General features: G+C 45.5%; 1 protein-coding gene across 3 annotated transcripts in view; it reads left to right on the top strand.

Annotated features, from left to right (window-relative positions):
- The first annotated feature begins 217 nt into the window (after positions 1 to 217).
- The window catches only part of zbtb46 (zinc finger and BTB domain containing 46), a 71324-nt gene continuing 59695 nt past the window's right edge, over positions 218 to 11846 (top strand). For all 3 annotated transcript variants that reach the window (XM_061735963.1, XM_061735964.1, XM_061735962.1), the window contains exon 1: positions 218 to 394. The gene's annotated coding sequence lies outside the window, so the exon portion shown is untranslated. The remainder of the gene's footprint in view (positions 395 to 11846) is intronic.

The following is an 11846-nucleotide window of genomic DNA, read 5'->3' as shown; positions in this document are numbered from 1 at the left end:
TGTGTGTGTGTGTGTGTGTGTGTGTCTATGTGTGTGTGTGCGTGCGCGTGTGTTGGGGGTAGAATGAGATAGAGAGAGACCGAGGGAGAGGACGAGAGAGAGATAGATATGCACAGAGGAGGAGGAGGAGGAGGAGGAGGAGGGGGAGGCTCCTGATACCAAGACACGGAAAAGCAGGGGAGGGAAAGAGAGAAAGAAAAAGGGGCTGGTGGAGGAAGAAGAGCGGGGAGTTGGGAGAAATCGGGGAATAACACTCAACAGAAAGCGTACAGAGGAGAGGAGGGACAGCACCTCGCGCGTCGGGCATCCCCTCCTTTCCTTTCTCAGGCTGTCACATCAGATTGGACTCCGAAGGAGCGACACCGCGTCCGCCCCAGACCCCATGGGGTAACAGGTATGTCTGACTTCCTCCTCTCACTATAGCCCTTCTTAGCGTTCAGCGGCTTCGGGCTTTCATCCAGACACCTCTCACACTGCAAAGGTCCCCCCCCCTCACCGCTTGATATCATGTCAACAATTAGTTTTGCTCAGTCCTCGCGGAGCGGCGTCTCCAGCTGAAGGCTGATTTATGGTTCCGCGTTACACCAACGCAGAGCCTACGGCGTAAGGTGCGCGTCGCCGCGTACCCTTACGGCGTAGGCTCTGCGTCGATTTAACGCAGAACCATAATTCAGGCTTGATAGTTGGGCGCGCAGGCAGGTTGGAGACGTGACACACGACGCAACTCTGGCACCGCTTTCTTTCTCCGTCTGCTGTTTTGAAGGCCTGTCTGTTATTTTTCTTTTTCTTGCCCCTCTCCGCCCCCCGACTCCTCTGTTTCTATCCTCCGCGTCCGTCGGCATCATGTTCACCGGGAGCTTGAGCGTATTTTGACAGCGACGCACTCAGCCAAGTGCGCCTACCTGTTCCCCGCGTGGTGACAGCCAGCTGCCTGTCGTGTTTGGAGAAGCTGTCATCCCCGGTTGGACATTTTAAACATTACAGTGCGAATTACAGAAGAGCACAACTATAAGACTACTTATACCGGGACCAAAATCGATAGATGTAGATAAAATGGTTAGTTGGAAGTACTTCGTGGTGTTTAGAGCGCGTCTTTGGATGCACGGCATCCACTTTAAACACGCGTAACATGTCCTCTGTAATAATGATAAAAGATCTCACGATATGAGGACGCGTGCATAATTCCTGTAGGCTAAGACATTATTCTTTGTTAAGGGTTTCGTGTCAGCTGAGGGACTTTAATGCAAAGTTTTGAACAGCGTGACAAGCCGTTTCAGCATTGGCAGAAGAAGAGGGGGACATTGTCACGCAGGCATGATCGTGCCATATTAAAATCTGGTGCTTTATGCAGCCGCCTGCAGGGGATTCAGAGTGAAAGTGCTCATAGCCTTGGAAGACAAGGGCTTAAACCCTCTTCCCCTCCAGCCCTCGATTAACCCACCAAAACGGGGATTTCTCCAGCTGGAAATTTCTGCTGCGTCAACATCCAACCCCACAGAGTATCGGATAAGACACAGAGAGGGGGGATTCTGTTAGCAGATGGTGCTCTTGGGTGTCTCTTTTTTTCGTCTTCTTCTTTGGTCGCGGGAGAGTCGAAGTACAGCTGATCATCATCTGATCCGCGTTGAGAGTTGAAAAGACTGGCGTCAAGTGTTTTGTGTTTGTCGGCAACAGCTGAAAGCTTCTCCTCCTCGCTGCCTCTCTCCGCCTGTCTCCTGCGCGGTGCACACACTCGTGTGTGTTTTCTGTCTGTGTCTGCCCTCTCAAACCGGTCACTTCCTCCATTTTCTACCATGAGAAGGGAACGAACCCTCCACCTGTAGTGTACGTGGACGTCGACACGCACCTGGCTGCCCTGCAGCTCAGAAGCCGCAGCCAGGTGAGTGGTCACCACATCTCGGCTTGTGACACCTTTCTTTCCTCTGGAGTTTCCAAACTTTTATATAATAGAATGTAAACAAAGACCTGCACTAACCAACAGTGTTATATTTTGTTATTAAAACCCTGATTGAGGAGATCTAAGTGCAAAACCATTAGCTGAAAGCATACTTCCACATTGTTTGGATAACTGTTATTTGGATAATGTTCCTCTCTCAGTTTACAATCTGTTATTTGTATTTGATCAGAGGATCTTTACATCCGCCAAGCCATTTTTACTCCGGCTTAATTCTCACCCTCTTGACATCCACGAGCCCAGTGTGCATCTGTAAGATTTTCCTCTTTTTTGACAGCTACTAAAAGGATCTCTGGGATTAAGAGACCATCAAGTCATTTTTCCAAATTGTCTTAGGCCTCTACGGATTTGTCTGGTTGTTTTGTCCCTCTTAATACTGCGTTAAGGTTTGGCACTTGATATGATAAACCCTCCAAAGTCCTTTATACAGTTATTCAATTACCATAGGCATGTTCCTCTATGTGTGTGTGTGTATGTGTGTGTTAGTTCACATGCATGCTTCTCGTCACAGTCAGGAAAAAAACTCAATTGTCTGCTTTTAATGCTTGCAATCCTCAACTGCCACGCCGTCAGATCAAAACACATGCGGCGTGCCCAGCCGCCTTAAAGACTTGTCTTTCACGCTGCTTTGTCTGTGGATCTGGTCCCCCTACCACACCTCTGAGGTTTCTCCACTAAGGTGGGGCTTTGTATAATTACGAGAACAGTACATGTGTGTCTGCACCTCCATCTGTGAGCTCCACAGGGAAAATATAATGCAGACCAAGACAACAGCTTCAAGGATGACTGGAGGAGGAGTGTAGGCGAGATCGGCCGAAAGATGGAAAAAATCTTAGCTGCGCGTGTGCTTGTGGGACTGCAGAGCGGGATTCGGAGCACTCTTTGTGCATTCTGTCATGAATGAACTTTGCAGTCGATGAAATGAGATGACTCAAGTTAAAGTTGCTCAGCTGACTTGTTCATGGTTGAACCCAAAAGTTGCGTGTGGTGCTTGACGAAGGTGGCGGAGGCTGTTACGCTGGACGTTAACAACACGCGTGGAATGGAGTTTGTGAGAAGCTGTGGGAGTGAGGAAAGGTGTGAAGAGAGACAGAGCAGATGAGACTGGAAGCGCTTGGTTTGGGTAGTAGACGGAGCTGAAGCGCAGCGTTTGCCTCGCTGCCGTGTGTGCAAGTGTTTTGTTGTGTAGGAGGTGCTCAGTGCTCCCGTGCAGGTAGCTGGCTGACCTGTGTGGTACCAGGTTAGTCGGCTTTAGCCTTCAGCCACGCAAACCCTGTGGATGCAGCCCTCACAATAGTACATGTGTACTGCAGACACCGCAACATATTGTATGTGGTATTTAAATCACGGCACATCCTCCACAAACAGAGAGAGAAGGTGAAAACTCCACGAAGACAGTTGTTCCTCATAAGTAACCTGCATTCATCTCTCCGTGTCTCTGTTTTCTCATCCCAGTCACCCCTCAGAGCTCTCTTGTTAATGAGAACACCTGTTTGGCTGCAAATCGAACCACTCACATGAACACATCTTACATCACACACCACATCTCTGGAGCTTCCCAACAGCCCGTTTTTTCTGCATTGTGAATAAAATAATCCCCACATCTTATTTTTATTTCATTTTTTTAAAGAGACACCTTAACCCCTCGGATCTGAACCATCTCCATCCCCCACCTCTCTAATAACTCCCAAGGCCCTTTAGCTTAACTGCTTTATAGCTCTTTGTGCAGTGCTGAATACAGGTGTTCCTAATCCCCATGGGGTCACATGGATGCGGTGGGGGATGTGTGTGCGCGTGTGTGTGTGTGTGTGTGTGTGTGTGTGTGTGTGTGTGTGTGTGTGTGTGTGTGTGTGTGTGTGTGTGTGTGTGTGTGTGTGTGTGTGTGTGTGTGTGAGTGTGTTTGAGTGCAACAGCTGGCTTCCCTATCCACCTATCTGACATGCTCATCCAACCCCCAGAAGAGAGAGCAGGTGAGTTTTTTTAGCCAACCCCTCCCCAGACCACACAGACGGATCGCCCCCCCCCTTTGTTTTTTTACATACGCATGAATATTTCATAGTTGTTTGTTTTTGTGTGTGTGTGTGTGTGTGTGTGTGCGTGTGTGTGTGTGTGTGTGTGTGTGTGTGTGTGTGTGTGTGTGTGTGTGTGTGTGTGTGTGTGTGTGTGTGTGTGTGTGTGTGTGTGTATCTGGGCTCCTCAGTGAGATATGGTGTCTGTGAAAATAATAGTCACACTCCCTTCTACTATTTTTCCCCTTTTGTCTCCGTATTTAAAAACTGGGGTTCCATCCACGGCTATACGTTTTAGAATTGTCAAGAAATGGTCAAAAGTCTTTTAGCAATATTATACTTTGTTTGTTTTGCTAAAAAATAAATATTGAAACTGGATTAACAAAAGCATTTTTTTTTTCATTTCTTGGAGGGTTGTGGAGGGTTGCAGATTTCTGAGAAAACAGATGAGGGATTTCTGTTTGTGTACTTTCACCAATCTTTCCAAATGGTACATCGTCATCATGCAACACTTATCAGCATTATGATTCATTTCTGGGTTTTACCTTTTATGATAGCTGTTCATATATTCTGTATGGTTCTAAAAACAACTTGCAGCCAGCTAAATAAAATGAAATGCACATACTGTCCTCCCAGTAGTGTTAATTGCATTGTTACAGTAATATAAATAAACTGACAGATTTTCATTTGACTTCTCTGATCTTCTAAGTCTTTAAAGTTATTCATTGTCTGGGGTATTTTAATTTATGATTACTGGCAAGAAATATACTATCACTCATTTTTGAAGTTGTTAAAAAAAAGGACTGCAAACCTTTTTAATTAACAGTTGAATATTCTGGCTTTGGAAAATACACCTCAAAAAACGGTTATGATAAACTGCCATTTTTCTTTTTGATAAAGGGGACTTGAAATGTTTCGTAAAAATTTATAGTATAGGTCACGGTCATGAGTGAAACGTGATCATGAAACAACCCAAATCACAATTGTTACTTTGTTACAGCTTGAATTCCCAGAAACATGGACAAATAAAAACAATATTCCTTAGCAATCAGGTCGTATCAAGCGTAGTGTGGAGCCTTGTCATTTTTTCCTTTATTCCATCAAAACATTTTAATTGGATGAAGATTCAGTATGTTTGCGCACCTCGTCAGTGAGCTGATGTCTCTGTCCTGGAGAAAAGTTTAACGCTCTTCGCTCTGAAAGATGCATTATCGTCCCGAATGACTTTTTTTTTTTCATTGAAACATCTTTTAAAAGATGGAATGGGAACACAACAAGTGTTTATCTCCGCTTTTAGTGTCGCAAGAATAATCTCTGATTTCCTCCTGAACATTAATGGCTGTGGAACCTTGCTCGTTTTTCTTTAAAAAGACAAAAACAAAAAAAACAATGATCTTTGTATGTTTCATTGAGCCACCCCCAAACAAAGGTTACAACATCATCTCCTCACCAAATGCAGCTTTACCATCTATTCCTCAAAATCTGGTGTTTTCTGCTTATTAGGTGTTGATGTCGGTTTACATCTGGCTTTTTCTAAAGATTAAATCCAATTTCTTTTCCTGATGTCCTACAGTTTGGTCACAATCTGTTTCACTTTCTTTAAGGGTGTATTTTTTATTTTCAATGTGCATCGCCTTGAGTGTCTGTCCAGACACGGTGACGTCTTCTTTTTGTCTGCGGTCGTGTCTCTCTTTTCTAACCTTCACTTTTTGTTTGCACTTGTTCCAAATCTTATAAGCAGCCGTCTGGAAAAAAACTAAAATAATTTGCTTCACTTAAATGTTGAAGTACCTTTTAGAAGGCGTTTTAAAAACATTTTCCATTGTTTCAGTCAATCAGCCATTTTTAATATCTCTTAAAGGTCTGTAAGCACACAATTTTAACTGCTGACTAATCTGCATATATAGACTTATTGAGGTATTTCTTTTATAGGTGCAAAAGCTTTTGTTATAAATGAGATGGAAAATGTGAGTGAGCCCCATTTAAGCGTACTTTTCACCCCTACTGTAGTAACTGCAACCAAGTTCTAAACATCACAGTAAAATGAAACTTAACAAAGGATCCCCAGTGAACATAGAGGACATAAAGTAGAAGAGTAAACCGAAACAACTGCTTGTGTTGCCAAAAACCAACCAGTCTTTGACAAAAATAGTCAGTGTAACGTAAAAGTAGAACGGTAGTGGTCCTGTATGACAAAAGTCCCCTTTGGAAAGTCCAGCAGCACACAAACTCTGCCACCACCCACCACCCCACAACCCCCCGCAGCTCCAAACGCTGATTTAGAGTCGACTTCGTTGCAATATCAGCCTGGTGAGAGGTGGGGGAGAGCACCTATCAGAGATGTCTACGGAAGTGACTACGTCAAGCTAAGGAACAGCACTTTTTTTCTTCCAGTGTTAAAAAACAAAAAAGAATAAAAAATCACATGGTTTTCCCAAACATCGACTCACAGAGGAGCACCTTCTGAGACATCAGCCCCTGACATCGCCGATTCTTTCTGATGAACTTACACGGGACTGATTATTAATGCTTGAATGATTTACAAGAATATTTCATTTTTCTTTTTTTTTTGTAATTTAATTATTTCACCAAATTCTGTAAAAAGTTCTGTTTTCCCCCGGAGAGGTTCCAGTTGTCGCTTTGCTTGACTCAGGGTTGCAGACGTGCTATTTAGGAATCCTTAATGCTGCGTAATTACCTGGCTGGACAGGACGGGTAAACTAGTGGGAAGGAAACGTCTACACGCACACTCACTTCAAATCCTCCATTGACAAGACTGTTAGCGTCCTCGGCTCTACGCTTCTCAGAAAGGTCATCAGCGTTTTTGTCAAATTAAAACACGCTATTAAGACCTTGATGGTTTGGACTTCTTAGTCTGGGGTTTGAGAACTGGTGAAAGACTCAATAAGTGTGTAGTGGTTTGTTCTTATACTCCTCGATTAAAGGATTTATCTTTTATACGCACAGTGTGAGCATTTGATGAGATATTGAGCATCTTTGAGCAAATACATCTTTAGCAACAGTCAACGTGCCTCGGGCTCTGGCTGGTGAGAGATTTCCATATCAAAGCTCAGGTGAGAGAACAAGAATGGGGAGGCAGAGGGAGAAAGAAGGAAAGAAAGAGGGAACGTGGAGGAGAGAGAGGGAGGGGGAAGGAGGAGGAGGAGGGTTTGATGAAACACACATTCACTCTGAAAGAGCCGTAGCCCTTGTTATTCTGTCGCGCTTTTGTGCAGCACAGTTTAGTCTGCGTGTGTCAGGGTTGTCTGTCTCAATCTAAACTCCTACATTTACAAAAGAAAAAAAAACACACAGAGGAAAGGTAGGAAAGACGTGGACACTAAATCAGCACCTTTCTACAATTAAATACCCCACAAATATCTTCTCTGCAGCCTTGAGTCGGCCGGCACTGACCGCACAGACCCTCTATGGAACAGAGACCCGAGTTTCTCCCGCTAACATGGCATAGCATCTGACCTGCAAGCTTCTGCCAATATTTGGATCCCTGTTTAATATTATTACTGAAGCATAAAACCATCATTTTCCCTGGAACTATTTCTCTTTTTCAGACATAAGTATCAGACCTGACCCCTTGGAATTGTTGGTGACTGTCTAATTAATGGATAGAGTTTTCAAAGATGTGTGCGTGTGTGTGTGTGTGTGTGTGTGTGTGTGTGTGTGTGTGTGTGTGTGTGCTTCAGATGAGCATTATTCTGCTTTGTAGAGTTTTGTAATCCAGCCATGGACTCAGGCTAGAGTGCTAAAGTGCTGCTAACAAGGCCTGTTTAACATTCTCTACCCTGCTCAACATACAATTATTCCACTTCGCTGCCATTAACATGTACAGTAGGACTGGGCTTTTAATTGGCCTGATATGACTAATGCCAGATCAACTTAGATTTGCTAATTAGTTTTTGCTTTAAAAGTGCCATCAGGACATGAAATATTCATTGATGTGAGGTGGAGCGAGAACTGTGGGTGGCATTAGTGGGATATTAGTGGTATAGGCAGGCTGCTCCACTGCGCTGGGAGAAGAGATTGAACCTATATTGGCCTGTTGTGGTCCGTTATTCATAGTTTGGGTGAGGTGTTAGTTTTTTTTTCATAATTTTAGACACACACACACACACACACACACACACACACACACACACACACACACACATTCCTACTGCTTTCACACACCACTTCCTTTCTCTGCATCACAAGGCCACCTCTTCTTTTCCAGCCCCCACCCTCCCTGTCTTTCCCCTGTTCAACTCCTTCTCTGCCCCTCCCGCTCGTCACATTACTTCATCACTTTTTTTCTTGCCCTCTCATCTCACATTCCTTTTTCCTCCTCACCTTTTCCTACACTTCACCTTAGACCCATCCATCCCGTCATCCATGCGCCTTCATGCTGCTCCATCCCTGGCTTCGTGTCCCTTACTTGTTTTTTTCTTTCCCTGCAGGCCTCCTCATCTTCTCCCTCTGCTTCCTCCACCTCCTCCATCACTTTTTCTTTTTCCCTCCCACTCCTTAATCCTCCACCTCTCCCTCCTCCCACACCCCCTCCTCTGCTGTAAGTGGGCCAGGTGCCTCCTGTGGCCTCCCCTACTCCATTTCTCATTTTTACCCTTCCTCTACTCCTTTTTTCTCATTTTTACCCTCTCCCTGTTCCCTTTCTCATTTTTATCCTTCCCCTTGACCCTACAGCTTGTATTTATACATCCTGTTAACGCGGCAGCTCACAACCGACGCAGGCTCTATTATTTTTTCTCCCAAAGACTCAAAAATATATTGCTCACATCCAGCCTGCTCTGGCAAGTTTACTTATTCAATTTAGAATAAGTTTTCTGCTGGGTGAGAGCAGGCTTGGGGGGGGGGGGGGGGGGGGTCCTCTGTGTATGATATGAAGTTTAAAAGAGACAGAGATCTATCTTTGTTGCTGGACATGTTATGAGCTCCTCTGCGTCAGTATGGTTCCTTTATGAACAAGAGAGGTGGGCCACATGGAAACAGAAGTGAGTAGGTTCACATCCCTTTTTCGGTGGCGAGGGGCAAATTCCTCCCTGGCTCCTCTTGCCAGTGTTACGTTTGCCCACACACACAGACACACACACACACACACACACACACACACACACACACACACACACACACACTCACACAGACACACAAACACACACACACACACTCACACGCTCACACACACACACATACACACAGATATGGAAGTGTCATTGTCGCTGTCTTTTTGTTCTCCTCCTGCCCCGTAAATGTGCACGGTGAGCTGGCAGTTTGCTTTTCACCTCATCTCATCCTCTCCGTTTCCCCCCCTCCACTCTTCCTCTTTTCACTCATTGTCATTCTGCCTGCCTTTGTCTCCTGTTGGCTCTTTCCCTTGCCCTCATCTCTTTACGCTCTCCCTTTCACCCTTGCACCCCTCACTCCACCTTGTCTTCTACCCCCCCCCCCCCCCCCCCCCCGTCTCCCATGCGTGTGTGTATGTGCGCGTATGGTGTTTCACAAAGGGGATGGAAGTTGATTGGTGGTTGTGTGCAGACACCTGATACTGGCACTGCCTCACGATGTGGGAATGTGTGACTTCTTCAAAATTAAGGCTGCCGAGGTGGGTGTTGTCCAACACGATGGGGAGTGCCGTCGTGAGAGTGTACACACAGTGGTCCTTTTGTCTCTTCCTCTCTCGCTATTATTCTTGTACTACTTTTGTAAGTGGATTTTCTGGGAGTTTTTTTTTTTGTTTCTTTTTGTGGCCCGAAAAAAGTACCAATAGTTGTAATAGCCTGCAAGCCACGGCAGCTACTGATGCTATTCAACAGGTGACAGTCAAGTGTCAAAGCTCATTCAAATAAAGACTCTCAAAAGTCCTTTCAGATCCTTAAAAGGACAGACAGAGCGGTGGTGGGGGGAGGGGCGGGGATGTTGGGATGACAGTAAAATGAAGTCTGGAGAGAGACGTGAGGATCCAGGTGAGGCATTTGTCTGATCGAACGTCACTCTTCGTCAATCACGCTCAGCTCGGTAGCCTTGAGCCACGCAGCTGAAACGTCCATGCAAATGTCCGTTAAACCGCGTGTTTTAAGCAATCCCATTTCATCACAGGAAACTTTACTTGACGTGAGATGTTAAATGAGGTATTCCTTGTATGCAGTTTTAGAAAACACAGCTCTAAACTGCAGCAGTGTCCCCCGCCGACACCCCCAGCGGAGCAAACCAGCCACGCCGCAACACAGAAATGAAAGAAGACGACGGACGTTAATGATTTTGCGTCTTTGTTGACTTCGGTTAGGACTGGGCCGGCAGACGGACCACAGGCGTTTTGATGGAGCAGCTGAAAGGATCGTTGAAGGGTAGCCCTCAAAGTATTGACGTGACGTATTGATGAACACCTGTTGTGGTGCACTATTCAGGTTCACTGAGCTCCATCAGGCCTCCACGTCCAGCTCTAGAAGTCTCTACAAAGCAGCGCCCCTCATCTGTTCCTCTTTTGCAGCTTCAGCGCTACCGTTGGTCCTCATTCATTACTTTCCTGCTCATTCCCCCGTTCCTCACTCTCTCCCTCTTTTCTTCTTGCCATCTCTCTCCTGCTCCCACTTATTTTTACCCATAACTGTCTCTTTTCTGACTCCAAAATGTGAGCCTCTCTATATTTAGATGCTCATCTCCTCTCCCCTTGATTTCTCTCCCTTTATCTCACCTCCTTTTTTCTGCCATTGAAGGACAGATTTGCAGAAGCGCTCCCAGATTCGTCAGTGTTGTGGAGTAGCTGTTTTTTGATCAGCTTGATGAGTGACAACACAGCCTCGGGCTATGATATACAAGGGTGCTTTTATAAACGCTCCTCTATCTATATGTAAATCTCTGTGCTCTTCAGCTTTTTTCTTTTTCGGAAGCGAATATCGTGGAAACATTAGTTGAGAGTAAATCTTGTCTATCGATTAAGTGATATAGTTAAATGATGTTTTCCGTGTTTTGCCTGTGCTGTGGAGTGTTTGTGGATTAGATTAGCAGGGAGTAAAGTCTCTCTTAATATTTGCTCAGGGGGCGATGCAGGGTGTGCCTGTTGAACTTGTGAGTACACACTTAAGCTGCGGCTCTTTTGCTTCCCTCTGTGCATGAGTTCATTGTAAGCTGCTGCCCAGTGTGGATTTGAGAACGATGCCTCTGTTTGCTGTCTGACAGAGCAGCAGTCACACCAAGTCACCCTTGCGCGCACACACACACACACACACACGCAAACACACACAAACTGGCACACTCTGTGGACACCCGCCTCGGCACCAGATAGCGACTGGCCACCAGCAGTGAGTCACCATCATTCAGTCACTCACTTGCACATTCAGAAACCACACATTTTAACAAACAACAATTAGCTTTCAGCCGTCAGACAGTTCAGACATTCATTCCCCAGAGGGCTGGCAGTTTTGTTCTGTAACTTTTTACTTTTTTCTCCTTATACACTTTCTTCCCTGTGTAATGCTTTGTTTCATTTCCTCCATAGTCCTCTCCGAGTCTGATGTGTGTGTGTGTGTGTGTGTGTGTGTGTGTGTGTGTGTGTGTGTGTGTGTGTGTGTGTGTGTGTGTGTGTGAGAGAGAGACCTTAGAGCTGGAGACTGCTTCAGCAGCCCCAGTATAGGCTGCTTGTGTTCTTTGTGGTGCAGTCATGTACAGTCGTGTCTGTCTGAGTCGTGACAGGTTGCTTTTTTGCTGTGACAGGTTCTGTGATGACACCTATGAGAGGGTCTGGATGAACACTCATGCAAACACACTCACACACACACACAGAGAGATGCACACTGATGGGTTTTCTGCCAGAGAAGAACAGGGAAGGTGCTAAAGTTGTGCGCCAGTGGTCTCGTATCGCCATCGCTGCTTTGTTT

The sequence above is a fragment of the Cololabis saira genome, chromosome 12 (assembly GCF_033807715.1).
Source record: "Cololabis saira isolate AMF1-May2022 chromosome 12, fColSai1.1, whole genome shotgun sequence".
In the NCBI taxonomy this organism is placed as follows: domain Eukaryota; kingdom Metazoa; phylum Chordata; class Actinopteri; order Beloniformes; family Belonidae; genus Cololabis; species Cololabis saira.
The sequence above is the reverse complement of the archived record's forward strand: the minus strand, read 5'-3'. Positions and strand labels throughout refer to the sequence as shown.